Source organism: Marmota monax, unplaced genomic scaffold (assembly GCF_021218885.2).
Source record: "Marmota monax isolate L192 unplaced genomic scaffold, Marmota_monax_Labrador192_F-V1.1 WCK01_AAM20220418_F8-fsc00108, whole genome shotgun sequence".
Taxonomy (NCBI): Eukaryota; Metazoa; Chordata; class Mammalia; order Rodentia; family Sciuridae; genus Marmota; species Marmota monax.
The window spans coordinates 2,249,892-2,263,426 of NW_026694593.1; the positions used below are offsets into that span (position 1 = coordinate 2,249,892).

General features: G+C 44.9%; 1 protein-coding gene across 1 annotated transcript in view; it reads left to right on the plus strand.

Moving 5' to 3' along the window:
* The first annotated feature begins 3,968 nt into the window (after nt 1-3,968).
* Adar (adenosine deaminase RNA specific) overlaps nt 3,969-13,535 on the plus strand; it is a 49,310-nt gene continuing 39,743 nt past the window's right edge. The window contains exon 1 of the mRNA XM_046421956.2: nt 3,969-4,042. The gene's annotated coding sequence lies outside the window, so the exon portion shown is untranslated. The remainder of the gene's footprint in view (nt 4,043-13,535) is intronic.

Below are 13,535 nucleotides of genomic sequence, written 5' to 3' on the forward strand. Positions count from 1 at the left end.
GAGAGTTATTCTCTTTTGGAAGACTCAGAATCATAAAATGTCAATCAATACTCTCCAAATTTACCTGTATATTATATGCAATGCCAACAGGTCGCATTGTTGTTGTGTGTGTATGCCCAACCTGAGAGGCTTGTTTTAAAATATGAAAAAACAAAGACCAAGGATAGCCAATCAGAAATGAAGAAGGAAAAAAGAGGAAGATTTTGCACTACTAAATATCAAAGACTTTTGATAAAGCAATGATAACTAGTGTGGCACTTGACATTAAGATAGACAAAATTTCTGGTAGAAAAGAATAGAAAACTCAAAAATAGACCTATTCATAACTGGAAAGTTGGTATATGACAAAGTTAGAAAGGTGGGGCTAGTCAATGAACAAAGCCGAAGGAGGAAAGTCAGTTGTAAACGTCAAAAGCAAAAATAAATATTTTTAGAAGAAAGAGTAGATTAATATATATTGCGGGGTGAAACAGGGTAAATATTTACAAATTCAAAGTTAAGAACATCTACTTCTCAAAATAGAAAATCCAAAGAAAAAGCACAAATGGAAGAGTAAATTTACAACATGTGTTACTGACAAAGAATTTGTGTCTGAAATATATAAAGAATTTGGCAAATAATTCACTAAATCAATGGGCAAAAGACACTGAATGACTATTACATACATGAGACAAAGATAGCCTTGGTAGACTGGCCCCTAACTTGTTCATTTCTTCAAAACAGGATGGGATGGATTAGCCCAAAAGCCAGTAGCACCAAACTCAAATATTTACACATCCAAGAAGGTTTTTGTAGGCGTTGTTTTTTCCGAGGGAAGGGGTCTTGCAGTGTTACCCAGGCTGGCCCTGAACTCCTGGGTTCAAGCAAACCTCTTGCCACCACCTTTCAAGTACACACCCAAGTGTTTTAAACATCACCAAAACGGATTGTTAGCTACTTGGAGATGCTTGCCTGAAGCTTATGAAACTGTGCCCACCGTCTGCTAGCCACAGATAAGATAAACACTCCAGTTATAAAGTCCAGTGACTGGCTGCTGCCTTGGGAGCTTTCTGGCCCAGAGACTTTCCAAGGCTGTGAACAACAGCACAGCAAGCTCCCTCTCCTCTGGGGGTTTCCTTGCCCTTCTTCCCTCTTGAAGTTAGTTCCTCCCTTCCCTGCATCTTCATTTGTTGTGAAGGAACTCCCTTGCATACCAACCCGTCAATGCTGGCCCAGGGAAAGCCTGTGTGGCCTATCCACATCCTGGTCTTATTTTTTTTTTTTCCTTTTTCAGCCCTAAAATACCATAAGCCCCCTAAAATTTCTCAGCAGAGGAACTAAGATGGCCAAAATATATGTAAAAGAGATGCTCAACCTCAGAGATAGGCCAATAAAGCCAGGATGAGATGCCACTTAACTCTCATCTCAACGACAAAAATCAAGAAATCTGAGATGTTCGAGAAGATATAATTGTTGGTGGTGAGGTAGGATAGAAGAAATATTTGGGCAAAAAAAAGAGACAAGAGGAAGGGAAAGTGAAGCCAGATTTAAAATTAGGTAGTCAGTGTAGTTAGGTAAATCGGGTGTAATATCGAGTGAGATCTAAAATGGAGGCCATGTTGAAAATGAATTCCCGGAAAAGTTGAGCAACTCTCGGAATGTTAATGAAGTCCAGGAAACAGCCCCCAACAGATTTGAAGATAGCCCATCCCAAAGAAATGTTAATGAACAGCCCCAGCAGATTTGAAGATAGCCCATCCCAAAGAAATGTTAATGAACAGCAGACTTGAAGATGCTGACTTGGAAGTGCCCAGATTACTTCTTTGGCCCACCAGTGTCCCAACCCTTTGGGCCTTCCCACCTACATTCCATCACTGAAAACTATAAAAAGGGGAAACAACCGCACTTCCAGGGATTCCACCTCTTGAGTCCCCTTCTTCCTCAGAGAGAAGTCTTTTCTGCTGTCCGTTAATAAACTTCTAATTTTCCACTCTGACCTTGCCTCAGCGTGCTTCTCTGGTGTTATTCTTCAACATTGGGAAGGACTCATCACCAGTCAACAGCGGTAACAAAAGGAGACTATAACTTCAATCTCAAAGACTTGTACTGAAGTTTCTCTTACTGTCTAGCCACCCCCACTTCCAAGCTGGTTCTCTCTCTCTGGCCTGTCACTTTCAAATTTCTAGGAAATCCACAAATCTTCACTTACAATCTTAGGGTCACTAGAAATTCACCCACTTATGAAAATTGTCCATGTCCTGTTAATTAGCTCACCAATATATGTATTTTTAGAACAGATTGACCAAAGAAAGATACAAAGCCCATAATATAGGGTAATTTCCCAAAGTTGATCAGATAATGGATAAGAAGACAACCTAAGGATCCTGAGAATTGCCAAACTACTCTAAACCATCGCATGATCATCAGACTGATATCATCCCCATATACCTTCCTGTGCCCACCCCTCACCAAGTTTCCTTTTAAAGACGTGCTTGAGAACCCCAACAGCATATCTCACTCATAGACCACATTGTCCCTTGAATGCCTGCTCTGCATTCCTAAATAAATCTGTGCTTCTGACATATCCTGAAATTCCTTTCTGCAAAGTTGTCAAAGACCCTGATGTCCTGAGTTGGGTCTTCCTCTGTAGGACTTCCCTGAACCCCCTTCAGTGACAGTAGGAGTGTAAAGTGATACACTTTGGATAAAAATTTTGGCACTATCATATAAAATTAAATACTGGCATACGAAAGACCTATCCTTTCTACCCCTAGGTAAATATACCCAAGAGAAATTTTTGTGCAGGGGCACCAGAAGGTAATGCTCATAACAGCACTATTGGAAATAGCAAAAGACTGGAAATTGTGTGTTTGGCAACTGGAGAATGGATAAATAATGGTACACAGTTGATTATTATGTATACTTGCCTTTTGGATGGTTCATGAACAGTAGCAGCGGAAATGAACAAAACACAATTTTACTCATCAATGATTTTATATATGCATATATATGGGCATGTTTTACATATACACATACATTAGTAGGCATTCAAGGAAATATATATATATATATATACACACACATTCATATATGTATATGTAGATGGCCACAATACCTTCATTTTATTTTTTTGTGGTACTGAGGGTCGAACCGAGTGCTTCACATGCTAGGCAAGCGCTCTACCACTGAGCCTCAACCCCAGGCCCATGAATGAATGAATCTTCAATCTCAAATGAATGATGAATCTTAACCTTCTGTGAAAATAAAAGTCCCAGGACACTAGCTCAAAGTTTGAAAACACACACAAAACTAATGAAAATACATTTCTTAATAACACATGTGAAAAGAAACCAAAGCAATGCAATAGTTGTGTAAGTGCAAGTTCTGGACGGAGCTTACTGCCGCGGGGAAAGCAGCAGCAGGAGAGGAGCCACATCAGCCCCGGCACAGCTGAGGTCAAGTGTCCCGGGGGCACTGCACTCCCTGGAGGCCGGGGACAGCCGGCCTGGCGCACCTAGGCAGGCTCCACCACCGAGCTAGCATCCCCAGCCCTCACTGGGGACACTGCCGTTCCAGGGTGTCAAAGAAGGCGTGCATGGTGTCGTTTTAAACATCGGTTCTGTTGGGCCTAGGGCCCTCCAAGGGCTGCTGATGGGAGCGCACCAGGCGCTAATTCTGCGACGTCGAGTCCATCTTCGGACAGGGCTGATGGCGGCCCCGCCTGCAGTCCCCCGGCCGGCCACCGTGGGTGACGGAGGACCCCACGAGGCCGAGCGCAGGGGCGCGTCCCCTCCCCCGAGCGCCTCCTCCCCCCGCCGCGGACAGACCCTCAAGCCAGCCCAGACCCGGCCACCAACCCGAACTCTCCAGGGCACAAACAAAAGAGCCCGCGTCACGTGGGCGCCTCCCACGCCGGCGCGCCGGTGACGTCACGGCCCGCGCCCGGCCATTGATTCCCGGCTGAAGGTAGCGCGGGCGACGTGGTGGGGGAGGGCGGGGGGAGGGTCCGGCGGCGGCGGCGGCCACCCGGCGCGGGCTGCGTCCCGAGGAATTCCCGGACGCGGTAAGTGGCTGTCCCCTTCTCCGCCGTCACCTACCCGGGCCCGGCTTGCGTGGCCTCTGCAGCCTCGGGGGCTGTGGGAAGGGGAAACGCGGGGGATGTCGTGGGGGGCGCTGAAGGTGGCCGCAGGGGCAGCCAGGGGACGCCGCGGGGCCCCGCAGCCTTCCGGGAGCGGGCGCGGGGCCCGTGCCTCGGGTGCGTGTGTGTGCAGCCGTGTGCACGCGGGTGTGGGCGGCCGAGGCTGCGCACGGATGCTCTGCCGGCCGCGCCGGCCGGAGCCGAGCAGCTGGGTACCCGGGCCCCGGGTCCTCTGTCGCTGCCCCCGCCTCCGAGAAGGACTGGAGAGCGCGGCGCCTGGGACCGCTCCTGGGACGCGCCTTCCAGCGCCTTCTCCCCCAAACGCACTGGACCAGCAGCTCACCCCGGGGATAATACCCGCTGCCCGTGCGTGTCTCGCTCAGTGACGGCGTGGGAGGCCACCGCGGAGAGCCCACTGCGGGGTCACGGCCGCTGCGCACAGCCTCCGTCTGGCTCTGGTGCAGGAGGCCTAGTTGCGTCACCTCCCTTTCCTTCATCTGTTTGGCTTGATTCCTGGGCCCCACTAGAGGGTAAGCCTGCCCGAGGTGTTCCGAGGTGGTGTCAGCGTTTGGGGAACTTGCCTCCCCAAAGGGATACCTGTCATGGGATTTTGAGTGCCGTGGGCAGGCGAGGGCAGTGCAAGCGCGCAGTTAGCTCAGGCGCAGAGTCTAAGCTGCAGCGGGAGGACACACACAGAGGCCTACACCACCGGCTGGTGGCCGGTCGCTGGAGTGGGAGGCAGGGATGCTAGAGCAGGTCATTGGGGGCACAGAACACGGGAGCTTCAAAATGTCGCCAAGCGCTGAGTGATAATACCAACTTGTTTCTCTACCAAAGGGCTCATTTCTATTGCCTTAAAGATCCTGAAATATCTTGTTCATTATTTACCAAGAGAAAAGTGCTTGCTGTAGGGGAGGCAGAGAAATGGAGTGGAAAGGGGCATAAACTTAGCAGCAGTGTGACATTGAGTGAGTTATTTAACCTCTACTCCTACTTGGGCTTATCTACAAAATGCAGATAATTATACCTACCTTGCAGGGTTGTCAGAATTTGAAGTGTTTAGCTATTATTAGTAAGGGCCTAGTACCCAGGCACTTGAACTTGTCAATACTGAAGATTTTTTTATTGGTTCAGCTGCTTGACAGACAGGGGATCTTTTTGCTATTTTGGATGTTTGCTATTCTGCCAGATATGATAAAGCAGACTGGTGTGAGTGTGAGTGTGTGTGTGTTTGATGAGGGGGGATGGGGAGGAGTATCAAAACCCATAATCTCTCTACTGTAGATCATATAAAATGCTAGATCTGGAAAGAGAGTAAGATCTCACTTTATTAATTATAGCTTCTCTTTAATGTTTATTTCATACCTGTCACCATGTGAAAAACTTCACATATACTAATTTATGTAATCTCTCCAGCAACTTAATGCAAGAAGTAAATATCATCCCCATTTTACAGATGCACAAGGTGAGTCTTGGCCTAAGTCCTGTTAGTACTAGTTAATAGCAGAACTGGAACTTGAGCCAGGGCATCAGGCTCTGTGGTTTGGGTCTTATTCTTTCTAGTGTTCCAGCAATGTGAAGGTGGTATGTGGGGGAAGGGAAAGCCAGCATTGGCTGCAAAAATAGCATCTCATATTGTTCCAATGATACCTTATTTTTTTATTTTACATTTTACCCAGCATTGTCCAGATGTGAACCAAGATTTGGCCTTTTCACCAAGAGAAAAGGGAAGGCTCATGGGCATGGGCACACAGTGCTGAGATCGTGGGCACACAGTAGGTATTTGGTAAATGCTTGTGGAAAGAACAAATCTTGAGGCATTGTCATTCTTGCCAGAAGGAGGCCCTATGCTTAATGCCACCAAGTCTCCTTAAGCTAGCTATTTTTATATACAACACATTGTAACATAAGCATCTGATTCATGGATTTAAAGATCTGAAACTCTTTCAGACCAAGATTGGTGTTATTATCTGTGACTAACTGATTAGAGTTTTTAAGTATGCGAACAATGGAATCTGAGCTTTTGGGCTTTTGTAGTGATCTCTTGAGATATACCAATTTGTTTTGCTCTAACATCTGTTCAACGTGGACTTTAATGGGTACAGCTGCTTGAGTTAAGTTTTCTGGAGAGCACCAGATGATTGTTTGGCATCCAGAATAAAGAGTTCAAAATATTAAGTTTCTTTCAAATTTAAGTTTTTGAGAAAGTTCTGTGACTGATGTGGATTAATGTGGGAATAGTAAACCAATTTTATTCATTTGTTCATTTATTTATTTATTTACTTATTTTGCAGTACTGGGGATTGAACCCAGGGGCCTCATGCATGCCCGGCAAGCGCTCTACCACTGAGCTACTTCTTCAACCCAGTAAACTAGTTTTAAACAGATGGCATTCATGGTGTTTTTGTGTCATTTCTCTATTCTGTGTCATTGCTTTCTTTAAAGATGACTTAGGTCCAGATAGTGAACTATTAGGAACATTCGAGGTTTATATAACCCATCCACATAAACTGATCTACACACACATGCTGCAGTTCCTCTACCCAAGAAGCTCTGGTTCTGTTTCTCACAGATGCCCTGAGGCCACCTGTTTCACCATTTTTATCAGACTCGATGAGACCCTCTGACATCTCTCTTCCTTTCCCCTTTATACCATCCCCGACCGCACACAAAAAGTGTCACCCCCATACACATTAATCTAGTTGCAAATGGAAGAAATCCAAAATGAACCAACTTAAAAAAAAGTTTTTTCCCATTTTGGTTATTTAACTAGAAAGTCAAAGGTGAGCTTCAGGCATGACTAGATTCTGGGGCTAAAATGATATCATAAAGGCTCTCTTGGCCCTGTCTTTCTCTGTTCCTTTTGTTTTTGGTTTTTTTTTTTTTTTTTTTCTTTTTCTGTGTACTGAAAAACTTGATTCTTGGCAGTCTCAAATTTATGACCTTCTAGCTGTCTTCTAGCATCTCAGCTAATCACTACGACAAGGGTTAGGGCTAGGGATTTCACAATTGAGCAGGTCTCTGTCTCAGGCCCACACCTGGGATGGAGAAGTAAACTGTCCCTCCATCAACTCATGGGCTTCCCCACCCGCTGCTGCTGGGGATCAAACCCATGCCTTGAGCATGCTGGGCCATCCCCGCACACTGAGCTGCATGCCCAGCCCCGCCCTGACCACAGGATGGGCAAGTGCAGAGGACTAGGCAGGCAGAAATGCCAGACAACTACCGGAGGTGTGCATCTGTGCACAGGCACATGTGCTTGAATGTGTGCTCATATCTCACTTCTTCAAGGCCCTTCCAGAACCTTCCAACTGGAATGAATCCACTGGTCTTGCTTGTCCGTCACGCACTGTTCTCTGCGTGGCGCAGCACCCCCTGTGCTCTGCACTCCTGCCACGCCTCTGCATCTTCCTTTTGGGCTGCCGTTGCCCTCTGCTTCCTCTGGCTAGCTTTTGGACCAAGTCATGCTTCTTCCAGAAGCCTCCGGAACCCTTCATTGAGTTAGATACCCCCTCTCTCTGAGCATACCCTATAGTAGATTTTTATTTCTGTTTGGTAACAGTTTACCATTCTGTTTTCCACTAAGCAGAACCCCTTTTTTGTATTCCTTACCTCCTACTCTTAGCCAGCATTATTTTTCTTCAGAGCACACACAATCACTGGCTTTCTGTATTTATTTGTTTATTATTTTTCTCTCCTCTTTGGAACATCAGCTTCATGAGAACAACCAGGAAAGGAACATTGCCTTGTTTGATATCCCTAGTGCCTAGGATGGTGCCCAGCACATAGTAGGTGCTCAGTTAATGTTTAGTAAATGAATGAATGAAAATTTGCCCAGAGGAAGAAAATGCTAGCTTCATGTTACTAAGGATTCCAGTCAGCATGATAGATGGAGTCTCATTGTAAAGGTCTGACACTGAGTATTGCAGATCATCCCCAGAAGGCAGAACCTTGCTCTCCATGTGGGTTTGAACCTGCAGAGATCAGGCCCAAGGAGAAGCCCACTGGGAATTCCACCCTGTGTGGACATAGACCTGACTCACTCTCAAATGCTTCTGAGTCTCTGGTTTTTTTGTTTTTGTTTTGTTTTTGAGATGAGGTTTCCCTATGTTGTTTAGGCTGGCCTTGAACTTCTGGGCTCAAGTGATGAGCCTCCTTGTGCAGTGTCCCAAGTACCTGAGACTAAGTGCACATGCCACCACACCCAGCTCCTTTCTAAACTTTGATAGGTTGTTTATTAAGGATTTTTTTTTTCATATCCTAAAGCTTTTTTCTTGGGTATTTATTTTTGCAGTGATAGGGATTGAGCCCAGGGCACTGTACCATGGTACTACAATCCCCAGCCTTTTTTTTTTTTTTTTTTGGAGATAGGGTCTCTCTAAGTGCTAAGGCTGGCTCAAATTTGCCATCCTTCTGCCTCAGCCTCCCAGGTAGCTGGGATTACAGGCATGTCCCACTGCATCTGTCAGGAGTATTTATTTTTAAAACATTTCCTTGGGCACCTACAATGTGCCAGGCACTGTTCTAAGCTCTTTATAAATAGCAACTCATTCCTAGGCTGAGGTTTTGGGGTCAAGGGTTATGAACTTTAAGACTTGTTTTCTTTTTAAATATCAAGACACTCATGAAAGGACAAATGGAAGTAAAACATTCCCATTTTAAAATTATGAAAGAAGTAAGGTCTCTCCATCAGGTTCATCCTGTCCCCCAGAAATAGAGCCACCAGTAACAGCTGGGTGTCTGCAGCCCTTTCCTGAGGTCTTCACACTCATGGTAGTAAGTACAAGTTACTGCATCGTCAGCATGCACGCTGACCTGCACCTGGCCTTTGCCATTGCTGACGTCAGTGTGACATCAGTGGCACCCACTGCCATTGTCCAGAGCCTCCTTGCCCTGGGATGTGTGCAGAGCCTGTGGGGGACCAGTGGCTCTTCAAGGCAGTGGCGCTCAAGCATCTGACTTCAGCCCTCTCTTAGGGGGAGCCCAAATCCACACCCTCACTCCTCCACAGCATACCATCTGCCTGGGTTAGTGCTATGCCTTAACTTGGGGGAATCCCACCCAGTCCATGCCCACCTCCAACACCACACGACAAAGGGAAAATATCCCTGTCTTTCTTTTTAACAATAACAGAAAAGTAATTCTCATGCAGATACAGACTTAACCCCATGTCTCCAAGCTCCAGTTCCAGGCCAGCTGCAGTACTCATTAGAGTGCTTAGTCCTGATTGCTTCCTAAAAAGCAAATAACAGATTGAGTGTCCCTTATCCAAAACGTGTGGGACCAGAAGTGTTTCAGATATCAGATTTTGGAATAGATGCCTACACATCCTGGGGATGGGACCCAACACTAAACATGAAATTTCACTTACATTTCATATATGCCTGGCCTGTTTTAGCCAGCTTTTTCCCTGCTGTGACTAAAAGGCCCGACCAGTACATTCCATTCCTCAGGCTCAAGGTGAGGAAGGACATGATGGTGGAAGAGTGTGGTGGAGGGAAGCAGCTCACTGATCATCAGGAAGCAGAGAGATCTCCACTTGCCAAATACAAACATATGCCCCAAACCCATGCCCCCAGTGACCCACCTCCTCCAGCCACACCCCACCCACCACTAGTTACCTCTCAGTTAATCCCATTAGGGGTTATTTTGTTGATTACTTAAGGCTCTCACACCCAAATCATTTCCCCTGTGAACCCTCTTGCATTGGCTCACACTTGAGCTTTTGGGGGACACTTCATATCCAAACCACAACAGCCCAAATGTACTTTTATACAATTTTTAAAAATAATTTGTGCATGGAATAGCATTTCATGGTATGGAATTTTCCATTTATGGCATCGTATCAGAGCTGAAAGGTTTCATATTTTGGAGCATGTTGGGTTTCCGATTATCAGAGAAGGATGCTCAGCCTGTTCCCGTTCCCACTGCCGTCGGCGATGCCTGAGCACTGGATGTGTATCTCCCACCTGCCCTCTCTAAATCTGGCCATTTTAACTAAAAAAAGGAAAATCTAACTCAATTGAAAAGGGTATTTCATTGTAATTTGTAAGTGAACATTTTTTGCTTATCTTACTACTTTTATTTCTATTTTCAAAATTCTCAAATAATATTTTGTTTATTAATTTATTATGCTCAAGTGGTTTTAACATAAATTATACAAATGCTCCAAAAACATGAGTACTTGCTCATTGCAAAAGAAAAAAGTTAACTTGCTCCGAACATTTTCCCATTTTATCATTCTTCACCTAATTTTGGCTTTATTGTTAAACATGTAAAACCTATTTTTCATTCTTATGTAGATAAATTTTAATCCTTTTTGATTGCTCTCTTTGCTTGTAAGTTTCAAAGTTTCTTCTTCATTCTGTATTCTAGTTTTGACATGACTTTCAAAAGCTAATATTCAGTTTTATTTCAGATTTTAGGATACTTGATGAAAATGTGTGACACTTTAAATAAAAGCAGTTTTCATTAGATAAAGGTCTATGTTTTATTTTAAAGATGTTTACATTACTATGCTTACATATTTTCCCCTTTTAAAATAATTTATCAGACTAGCAAAGCTTGCTCCCACAAACCAATTCAAACGGAGGTGGTTCCCTACGTAGAATGATCTGACTTTCGACTTTCCAGTTTATAATGGCTCTGAAGCCATACACATTGAGTCCCAGGTCAGCCACACAGAGAGGAGGGGAGACCACAGCGCTCCGGTTACTGCTGTTAAGCTGTGATGTTCATGGGTTAGGTGTGTTAGCACTCTCTCTCCTTGTTCTATTTTCAACCTGCGATGGCTCATTGGGCTGTGGCCCCATCATAAGTCAGGGGGCACTCTTTCTTAAAATTTTGGTGTGCCTAGCATTTCCATAAATTGCCGCAGGAAATGATATTGATCTGGAGCTATCGGGCTTAAAGAGGCACTCAGCGTCAGCAAGCAGCTTCTCAGTAGGAGGTGCTGATGGATTCCCCTTCCTCACTTTGTCCTAAGACCTTTTTATTGGGATGTAGCTATGTGTGACCTATGTGTTCTTTTCATATATTTTAATTGCCACCCAGATGGAGAAATAAATCTTCCCATTGCCCTAGGAAGCTTCCCTGTGCCCCTTTCTTTTCTGGGGGTGCTCTACCACTGAGCTACCTCCACAGCCCTTTTCCTTTTAATTTGAAACAGTCTCATTAAGTTGCCCAGGCTGGCCTGGAACTTGTGATCCTCCTGCCTCAGCCTCCGGAGTCTCTGGGGTTACAGGCATGTGCCACCACACCCAGCCCCTGTACCCCTTTGTAGTCACTACTACTCCCAAAGACCACTTCTGTTCTGATGTCTAGGACCACAGATTCGTTTTGTCATTTAAATTTCATACGAGTGGAATTATGCAATATGTGCTTTTGTGCGTGGCTTCTTCCAGTGAGGTGCAACAAAGTTGTCTGGGTCCGGATCCACCGTGTGAATACACATCAAGGTGTTTACGGACAGTCGGGTTGTTCCAGTTAGGGGCTAATAAGAGTAAAACCCCATCAACATTTTTCCCCATTTTTCTATTGTGGTAATTAAACAAACAAACAACATAATGTAAAATTTACCGTCTTAAACCTTTTTTAAAGGTTCAGTAATATTAAGTATATTTACATTGTTTTGCAACACAAATCCAGAACACTTTGGTCTTGCAAACTGAGAACTCTGTTCTCATTGAACCTAACTCCTTTCCCCCTCCCTCAGCCCTTGGTTCCTGAGATTCCTGTACAGTCTTTTCGTAGACATTTCTTTCATTGTGGGGACTAAGTGCCCAGGACTACCGTCGCTGGGTTCAGCCTCGACAGTTTTCCCAGACGGTTGTGCCACTCTACATTCCCACCCACAGGATTCTAGCTGTTTCCCGGCTTAGGTATTGTGAACCTTTTATCTTAGCTGCTCTGGTAGCTGTGAAAAGGTATTCCACTGTGCTTTTGTCTCACATTTTAGTCATTTATTTATTATTTACATGGGTTCCCCATCACTAGACTGTGAGCTTTGTCAATATCGTCTTTTTGTTTTTAACCTTTTTTGTGTGGGGGCTGGGGATTGAACCCAGGCCCCCACACATACTAGTTAACCCCCCCCATTTTAAGGGTGATACACACTTTTTATTTTTTGTTTTGTATTTTATTAAAAGCAAAATTGAAGATTATAGAAAGCTATCAAAATGTAAATAAGACCACATCCTAAGTGTAATGGATGCAGGACAACTTTTCTTGATCTTTATGAGTTGTCTGAAGTCCCGCCTCTCAGACGTCACCATTAATATTTGGGTGTTTCATGCATTGCTGTGCTGGTTGACCCAGCAACTCAACAGTGTCCAGCCCTTCACTCCACCATCTTCAGATGTCACCTACTCACAGCAAGGGACCCTTGCCCCAGAAACCCTTCCCCAACAGACTTCTTTGGGTGGTTTGCTGGCCACAATTATCCCATGTATCACTGCCCACCTGAGGGAGTGGAATGCCAAGACCATCAAGGTCGCCTCCCTCTGGGTCTCAGAGAGAGCTGATCCTCTCAGAGGTAAGTGGACAAAGATCAGGGTTCCCAGAAAGGAAGGCTCCATGCTGGGGTGGGCAGCTGGTCAGCAGTGTTCGCCTCTTGGGCACATGAGTCTTCAAAGCTGCACCTGTGCTAGGTTTACGGTTTGGGGTTCTGTTTAGGAAATTAACCTCTCCCATTGTCAGTAAGTATCATCTTTGTCATGATCCACTGGAGCAGGTCTACAGCTTCAAGTGTTAAAGCTCGTTTCAGTTTTTTGCTATTTTAAACCATGCTGTTTGTTCATGTGAACATCGATGTTCATGCTAAGTTTCAAATTCTCTTCCTCGAGATTGATTTTATGACTTAATGACATTGTTTAATGAATAATGATGAAATAATTTATTACTTTCACATGATCATTATTAACTGAAGTTCTAAACGTACTAAACGCTTTCAGCACACATTAACCTATCACTTGGTGAAGAAGTTGAACCCATCAGGTAGCCTCACTACTGGCATAGGAAAGTGCCTGAGTCTTCTCCTGTCCTTGTTATTTTTTCCTCTTCTCCCCCCCCCCCCTTTCTTTCATTTGCTCAGTACGTGACATTCATTTGGGAAACAGTTCTTGAGCACCGTCTGTAGACAAGGCACTGTGGTGGCTCATGGAAGCACAAGACTTTCTACACAGGACAGACAGATGTGATTAATCAAATGATCTCAGGAACGTAGAACGACAACTACGTAAGATTACAAAGAAAGCTACCTAGGGTTCTGGGGACTGCGAACTTTAGATGCCCTCTGATATCAGAACAAGACCAGAAGAGAAAAGAGTCTGTGATTTGGCTTTTTCAAGACTGCAAGAGAGTTCTGTGCTATTGGGCAGTAGGACAGAAGGTGCTCTTGAAGTCTGTTGAGAGTGGGCTA